This window comes from Ostrea edulis, chromosome 9, assembly GCF_947568905.1.
Source record: "Ostrea edulis chromosome 9, xbOstEdul1.1, whole genome shotgun sequence".
Taxonomy (NCBI): Eukaryota; Metazoa; Mollusca; class Bivalvia; order Ostreida; family Ostreidae; genus Ostrea; species Ostrea edulis.
The window spans coordinates 74101125-74110790 of record NC_079172.1 but is presented as its reverse complement, the minus strand read 5'-3'; positions in this window follow the sequence as shown (position 1 = coordinate 74110790).

The window sequence follows — 9666 nt, the reverse complement described above, 5'->3', positions numbered from 1 at the left end:
AAACAGTGTTACAATATTAAATGCAGGGTTACAGGGGGTTACGAGGGTTACACTAGAAAACAGTGTTACAATATTAAATGCAGGGTTACAGGGGTTACGGACCTTTCTCTCATGTTGAAACAATGGTCTGTAACCCTCGTAACCATGTATTCAATGATAATTGGGTGTTGAGAGAATATGGAGCGCCAATCTAACATAAAGTCAAATAATTGAAGATATCTTAGATATCATCAATTCAATTATTGCTCTCTTTAATTGAATTAATGCGCACATTAAATCAATTATTGCTCTCATCAATTGAATTAATGCGCGCTTCAATTCAATTATTGCTCTCATCAATTGAATTATAATGCGCGCATCAAATGAATTAATGAGAGCAATAATTGATTTAATGCGCGCATTAATCCAATTATTGCTCTCTTCAATTCAATTGATGCGCGCATTAATTGAATTAATAATAATAAAATAATAATAATACCATATTTATATAGCACCCTTTTCATACACTATGAACGCTCAAAGGTGCTTTACAATGCATATATACCTTACAAGAGAATGTTATACACATAATACATAGAAAATAGATAAAACATTAAAAGCTGTACCTATCCTCATTGTACATATAAAACATGAAAACACAAGATACCATAAATATGCTAGATAAGAATAAACATCAGTTTCAGGGCGTATTAAAATAATAATAATAATGAAATACACACACGCACACACAGCATATAATGTCTCAGGTATAATACATTAAAACATATACAATTCCTATTTTTTTTTTTTTTTTTTTAAACATCACAAAATGGTACTCGAAAGCTAAGACACACAGTCTTTAGTTTTCACAGAATCTAACCTACACGAATGACTGAAAATGATCGAAACTAGTCCTGGAAAACTTGATGGAAAAAATGTGTTTTCAGTTACTTCTCGAATGCACACAATGTTCTACAGTCCCTTACATGTTCTGGAAGGGCATTCCATAGTTTTGGAGCTATTGTTCTGAAACACCGATCTCCGTATGTTACAGTTCTACTTTTTGGAATAACTAAAGTGACCGATTGTTTTATAGACCTAAGATTTCGAGTAGGCTTATATACCTCTAGTAATTGTTTGATATAAGTTGGGCACTCATCATGTAAGGCTTTGTAAGTATAAGTAAGTATCTTATATTGTGTCCTATACTGCACAGGTAACCAGTGTAATTCTCTTAGTATTGGAGTGATATGGTTGTAACGAGAGGTCCTGGATATGAGACGTGCGGCAGTGTTCTGAATATGTTGGAGCTTGCTCAGGACTTTCTTTGGAACACCAACCAGGAGAGCGTTACAGTAATCTAACCTTGATGTAATTCGGGAGTTCACAAGAGATTTAGTTGCTTCTGTTGTTAAATATTTTCTGATGTGACCTATTTGCCGCAACTCTGCATAACAAGATCTGCTGACAGAGTTCACTTGTTTCTCCATATCCATCTTTATGAGTCAAACATGACACCAAGATTTCGAACGCAGGTTGAAGGATTAATTTGTGAGTCACCTACTGTCACTGAAATGTTTCTAATGAGGTTTGCATTTCGATCAGATGCAAACACAATGACCTCAGTCTTATCCGTGTTGAGTTTCAACATATTGCCATGCATCCAAAACACGATGTCATATAGACAAACCTCAATACGATGTAATGTATCTGCCTGTGTAGCTATGCCCCTAGGTTTAAAAGACAGATAAAGCTGAGAGTCATCAGCGTAAAAATGGTGATCAAGTCCATGATATCTACAGATGGAACCAATTGATTTTGTGTACATTGTATAGAATTCGGGACCCAGCACTGATCCTTGCGGCACACTGAAATTCATTTTCACTGGCCTTGACTTGGCACCATCTATGCAGACCGTTTGGTGACGGTCACTGAGGTAAGATGATATCCATCCTAGTGATTTGCCTGTTATTCCGAACAGATGTTCAAGTCGGTGCAACAGGGTAGTGTGTTCGATAGTGTCAAATGCAGCGGAAAGATCCAGCATCGTAAGTATAGTGACATCATTTTGGTCTAAAGATTGTAGTATACCAGTCTGTACCTTCAGTAGTGCAGATTCCGTGGAATGGAACTGCCTATATGCTGACTGGTGTTCTTCATGAAGGTTATTTAATGTCAAATGGTCTTCAATACGGGAGTTCACTGCCTTTTCCAGGACCTTGGAAACAAAAGGCAAATTGGACACAGGCCTATAGTTCTTAAGAGTATTTGGTTCAAGATTTGCTTTTTTCAAAAGAGGTCTTATATGTGCCTTTTTGAATACTGCTGGTACACTTGCAAATTTAAGCGATAGGTTTATAATGTTTGTCAGAATTGGTAGAAGTTCTTGCAAACAAGATTTTAAAAGCCATGTTGGTATTGGGTCTAGCTCACACGATTTATTAAGTGAATCCTTGATTATTCTCTGTACCTCCTCCTCTGTAACAGAGGTGAACTCCTCCAGGAGAGTCATGGTCGTGTCTACGTCTGCCTCGAGATTGTCCGTACATATTTCAGGCTGAGACTTTGAATTTATATTAACTCTTATACATTCTATTTTATTTATGAAAAAGTCACTGAAGTCTTGGTCAAGCTCACATGATGCTTTGCCAGATGGTAGTACAACCTCACTGGGACCTTCCAACAAATACTTTGTCATTTTAAATAGAGTCTTTGGGTCTTGCTGACCTGATGATAGTTTTTCTGTGTAGTAATTTAGTCTAGCCTGTCTGAGCAATTTGTTCACATTACCACACTGATTTCTATAAATGTCATGATCGATTGTGAGTCTTGTCCTTTGCCATTTGCGTTCCAATTTACGCCTCATATGTTTTGCCTCATGAAGTTCTTCAGTGTACCAGGAGCAGGTAGGTCTAATTATAATTGTTTTTGTGCGTTGTGGAGCATGCTTTTCAACAAGAAATGAAAGTTCTCTGTTGTATGTAGCAACTAGCTCTTCAATGTCCACAAATTTTAGAGAGTCCTTCAGAACTTTTGACACTTCAATGTCCTTTCGGAAAGACTCCACATTTATGAGAGCAATAATATATTTGATGCGCGCATTAATTCATTTATTGCTCTCTTCAATTCATTTGATGAGAGCATTAATTTAGTAGAAATATTGCTCGCAATAATTAATTCAGAGCTCGGTATAAATAATTTGATGATCTCTTTAATTCAGTTGAAGATATCTTTAAATCATTTACAATGCTTTTGTATAAGGAATTAATGCGCGCATCAATTCTTTTAAAGAGAGCAACAATTCAATTAAAGAGATCATTAATTCAATTGTGGATATGTCGAATTGAAGATATCTTTAATTATATAGTTGCTCTTTCTAAAAGAATTATTGCTCTCTTCAAATGAATTAAAGATATCATTAATTCAATTGAAGAGAGCAATAATTGAATTAATGCGCGCATTAAATCAATTTATTGTTGTCTTCAATTGATTTAATGCGCGCATCAATTCAACTATTGCTCTCATCAATTGATTTAATGCGCGCATTATATCAATTATTGCTCTCTTCAATTGAATTGTAGCGCGCATCAGTTCAATTGTTGATATCATTAATTTATTTGAAGAGATCATTAATTCAAATAAAGCGCGCATCAATTCAGCTGAAGAATTAATGTTATCATCAATTCAATTAATGCGCGCAATAATTCAGAATTGAAGATATTATTAATTATTTGAAGAGATCTATTGTTGAGCGCATCAAATGAATTGATGATATCTTCAAATAATTGAAGATATCTTCAATTATTTGAGTTTGTGTTAATTTGGCGCTCCATAAGAGAAAGGTCTGTAACCCTCGTAACCCCTGTAACCTTGCATTTAATAATAAGTGGGTGTTGAGAGAATGCCCTGTAACTCTCGCAAGCTTAAAATAAAGGTGGTCGATATTTACTAGATTTTCAGCACTATAAGACATATGTTTGATATGGATAAAAATATTGTCCCTATTGTAACCTGGTTACAAAATTGCCACCCAGGGAAACTGCACCAATTTCTTGCCATATCTAGTTCATTGAGCGCTACGATTGTATATTTTGAAACAGTACGTTTTTGCAATTTTGCTAATGATAGGTGGGGGGTTTTTTAAATTCAAAGTATGAAATTCATTAGTAATTGATTATTAACTTTAACACCAGTGTTGATTAATTAATTGCTCTTAATTTCAACTCCTTTTGATTAGAGGGTAGAAAAATGTATTAATTGAAACTGGGCTTTAAAACGTCATATATTTTAAAATGCTTATTGATATCAATAAATAACCATTTCATTTGTCAAATCATTTTATATTATTGAGTAAAAAATGGTTAATCTTCATTTCTCACACGTAAATCTCATTTTCAATTGATCACAAAGTGAACATATTGTATTTTTGTCTGTAAACATATCCCCCCCCCCCCCCCCCCCCCCCCCCCCCGGTGCTAAATGACACGTGAAACAACAAAAGTCTTGGTATAAATTTGCTATATGACAATTTATGATATTTGCAAAAACAAAAAGGAATTTGTGTTTTTCATTGGGGGCGGGGTTGAAAAATATTTTTTCCGTTTTCTATCGATTCCTTTACCGGCTATAGTGAAACACACGATTATAACCCAACTTATAGAGTTGTCTCTATTATAAAAATTCATATGAATATCTATATTGACATAAAAATCATTTTAAAATGATAACTTTTTACATTCAGTAGACGTCATTCCTCATTATTCTTACATTCAGTAGACATCATTCCTCATTATTCTTACATTCAGTAGAAGTCATTCCTCATTATTCTTACATTCAGTAGAAGTCATTCCTCATTATTCTTACATTCAGTAGACATCATTCCTCATTATTCTTACATTCAGTAGACGTCATTCCTCATTCTTACATTCAGTAGACGTCATTCCTCATTATTCTTACATTCAGTAGAAGTCATTCCTCATTCTTACATTCAGTAGAAGTCATTCCTCATTATTCTTACATTCAGTAGACATCATTCCTCATTATTCTTACATTCAGTAGACGTCATTCCTCATTATTCTTACATTCAGTAGAAGTCATTCCTCATTCTTACATTCAGTAGACGTCATTCCTCATTATTCTTACATTCAGTAGACGTCATTCCTCATTATTCTTACATTCAGTAGAAGTCATTCCTCATTATTCTTACATTCAGTAGAAGTCATTCCTCATTCTTACATTCAGTAGACGTCATTCCTCATTCTTACATTCAGTAGACGTCATTCCTCATTATTCTTACATTCAGTAGACGTCATTCCTCATTATTCTTACATTCAGTAGAAGTCATTCCTCATTATTCTTACATTCAGTAGACGTCATTCCTCATTATTCTTACATTCAGTAGACGTCATTCCTCATTATTCTTACATTCAGTAGAAGTCATTCCTCATTATTCTTACATTCAGTAGAAGTCATTCCTCATTATTCTTACATTCAGTAGAAGTCATTCCTCATTATTCTTACATTCAGTAGAAGTCATTATTCTTACATTCAGTAGAAGTCATTTCTCATTATTCTTACGTTCAGTAGAAGTCATTTCTCATTATTCTTACATTCAGTAGAAGTCATTCCTCATTATTCTTACATTCAGTAGACATCATTCCTCATTATTCTTACATTCAGTAGAAGTCATTCCTCATTATTCTTACATTCAGTAGACATCATTCCTCATTATTCTTACATTCAGTAGACGTCATTCCTCATTCTTACATTCAGTAGACATCATTCCTCATTATTCTTACATTCAGTAGAAGTCATTCCTCATTCTTACATTCAGTAGACGTCATTCCTCATTATTCTTACATTCAGTAGAAGTCATTCCTCATTCTTACATTCAGTAGAAGTCATTCCTCATTATTCTTACATTCAGTAGAAGTCATTCCTCATTCTTACATTCAGTAGAAGTCATTCCTCATTATTCTTACATTCAGTAGAAGTCATTCCTCATTATTCTTACATTCAGTAGACGTCATTCCTCATTATTCTTACATTCAGTAGACGTCATTCCTCATTATTCTTACATTCAGTAGACATCATTCCTCATTATTCTTACATTCAGTAGACATCATTCCTCATTATTCTTACATTCAGTAGAAGTCATTCCTCATTATTCTTACATTCAGTAGACGTCATTCCTCATTATTCTTACATTCAGTAGAAGTCATTCCTCATTCTTACATTCAGTAGACGTCATTCCTCATTATTCTTACATTCAGTAGACGTCATTCCTCATTATTCTTACATTCAGTAGAAGTCATTCCTCATTATTCTTACATTCAGTAGAAGTCATTCCTCATTCTTACATTCAGTAGACGTCATTCCTCATTCTTACATTCAGTAGACGTCATTCCTCATTATTCTTACATTCAGTAGACGTCATTCCTCATTATTCTTACATTCAGTAGAAGTCATTCCTCATTATTCTTACATTCAGTAGACGTCATTCCTCATTATTCTTACATTCAGTAGACGTCATTCCTCATTATTCTTACATTCAGTAGAAGTCATTCCTCATTATTCTTACATTCAGTAGAAGTCATTCCTCATTATTCTTACATTCAGTAGAAGTCATTCCTCATTATTCTTACATTCAGTAGAAGTCATTATTCTTACATTCAGTAGAAGTCATTTCTCATTATTCTTACATTCAGTAGAAGTCATTTCTCATTATTCTTACATTCAGTAGAAGTCATTCCTCATTATTCTTACATTCAGTAGACATCATTCCTCATTATTCTTACGTTCAGTAGAAGTCATTCCTCATTATTCTTACATTCAGTAGACATCATTCCTCATTATTCTTACATTCAGTAGACGTCATTCCTCATTCTTACATTCAGTAGACATCATTCCTCATTATTCTTACATTCAGTAGAAGTCATTCCTCATTCTTACATTCAGTAGACATCATTCCTCATTCTTACATTCAGTAGAAGTCATTCCTCATTATTCTTACATTCAGTAGAAGTCATTCCTCATTATTCTTACATTCAGTAGACATCATTCCTCATTATTCTTACATTCAGTAGACGTCATTCCTCATTATTCTTACATTCAGTAGACATCATTCCTCATTCTTACATTCAGTAGACATCATTCCTCATTCTTACATTCAGTAGAAGTCATTCCTCATTATTCTTACATTCAGTAGACATCATTCCTCATTATTCTTACATTCAGTAGAAGTCATTCCTCATTCTTACATTCAGTAGACATCATTCCTCATTATTCTTACATTCAGTAGACATCATTCCTCATTATTCTTACATTCAGTAGAAGTCATTCCTCATTATTCTTACATTCAGTAGAAGTCATTCCTCATTATTCTTACATTCAGTAGAAGTCATTCCTCATTATTCTTACATTCAGTAGAAGTCATTTCTCATTATTCTTACATTCAGTAGAAGTCATTCCTCATTATTCTTACATTCAGTAGACATCATTCCTCATTATTCTTACATTCAGTAGAAGTCATTCCTCATTATTCTTACATTCAGTAGAAGTCATTCCTCATTATTCTTACATTCAGTAGACATCATTCCTCATTATTCTTACATTCAGTAGAAGTCATTCCTCATTCTTACATTCAGTAGAAGTCATTCCTCATTATTCTTACATTCAGTAGACATCATTCCTCATTATTCTTACATCCAGTAGACTTCATTCCTCATTATTCTTACATTCAGTAGAAGTCATTCCTCATTCTTACTTTCAGTAGAAGTCATTCCTCATTATTCTTACATTCAGTAGACATCATTCCTCATTATTCTTACATTCAGTAGAAGTCATTCCTCATTCTTACATTCAGTAGACATCATTCCTTATTATTCTTACATTCAGTAGACATCATTCCTCATTATTCTTACATTCAGTAGAAGTCATTCCTCATTATTCTTACATTCAGTAGAAGTCATTCCTCATTATTCTTACATTCAGTAGACGTCATTCCTCATTATTCTTACATTCAGTAGAAGTCATTCCTCATTCTTACATTCAGTAGAAGTCATTCCTCATTATTCTTACATTCAGTAGACATCATTCCTCATTATTCTTACATCCAGTAGACATCATTCCTCATTATTCTTACATTCAGTAGACATCATTCCTCATTATTCTTACATTCAGTAGACGTCATTCCTCATTATTCTTACATTCAGTAGAAGTCATTCCTCATTATTCTTACATTCAGTAGACGTCATTCCTCATTATTCTTACATTCAGTAGAAGTCATTCCTCATTATTCTTACATTCAGTAGAAGTCATTCCTCATTATTCTTACATTCAGTAGAAGTCATTCCTCATTATTCTTACATTCAGTAGACGTCATTCCTCATTATTCTTACATTCAGTAGAAGTCATTCCTCATTATTCTTACATTCAGTAGAAGTCATTCCTCATTATTCTTACATTCAGTAGACATCATTCCTCATTATTCTTACATTCCTCATTATTCTTACATTCAGTAGACGTCATTCCTCATTATTCTTACATTCAGTAGAAGTCATTATTCTTACATTCAGTAGACGTCATTATTCTTACATTCAGTAGACATCATTCCTCATTATTCTTACATTCAGTAGACGTCATTCCTCATTATTCTTACATTCAGTAGACGTCATTCCTCATTATTCTTACATTCAGTAGAAGTCATTCCTCATTATTCTTACATTCAGTAGACGTCATTCCTCATTATTCTTACATTCAGTAGAAGTCATTCCTCATTCTTACATTCAGTAGAAGTCATTCCTCATTATTCTTACATTCAGTAGAAGTCATTCCTCATTATTCTTACATTCAGTAGAAGTCATTCCTCATTATTCTTACATTCAGTAGACATCATTCCTCATTATTCTTACATTCAGTAGAAGTCATTCCTCATTATTCTTACATTCAGTAGACATCATTATTCTTACATTCAGTAGAAGTCATTCCTCATTATTCTTACATTCAGTAGACATCATTCCTCATTATTCTTACATTCAGTAGAAGTCATTCCTCATTATTCTTACATTCAGTAGACATCATTCCTCATTATTCTTACATTCAGTAGAAGTCATTCCTCATTATTCTTACATTCAGTAGACATCATTCCTCATTATTCTTACATTCAGTAGACGTCATTCCTCATTATTCTTACATTCAGTAGAAGTCATTCCTCATTCTTACATTCAGTAGAAGTCATTCCTCATTATTCTTACATTCAGTAGACATCATTCCTCATTATTCTTACATCCAGTAGACATCATTCCTCATTATTCTTACATTCAGTAGACATCATTCCTCATTATTCTTACATTCAGTAGAAGTCATTCCTCATTCTTACATTCAGTAGACGTCATTCCTCATTATTCTTACATTCAGTAGACATCATTCCTCATTATTCTTACATCCAGTAGAAGTCATTCCTCATTATTCTTACATCCAGTAGACATCATTCCTCATTATTCTTACATTCAGTAGACTTAATATCTCATTATTCTTACATCCAGTAGACATCATTCCTCATTATTCTTACATTCAGTAGACATCATTCCTCATTATTCTTACATTCAGTAGAAGTCATTCCTCATTCTTACATTCAGTAGACGTCATTCCTCATTATTCTTACATTCAGTAGACATCATTCCTCAT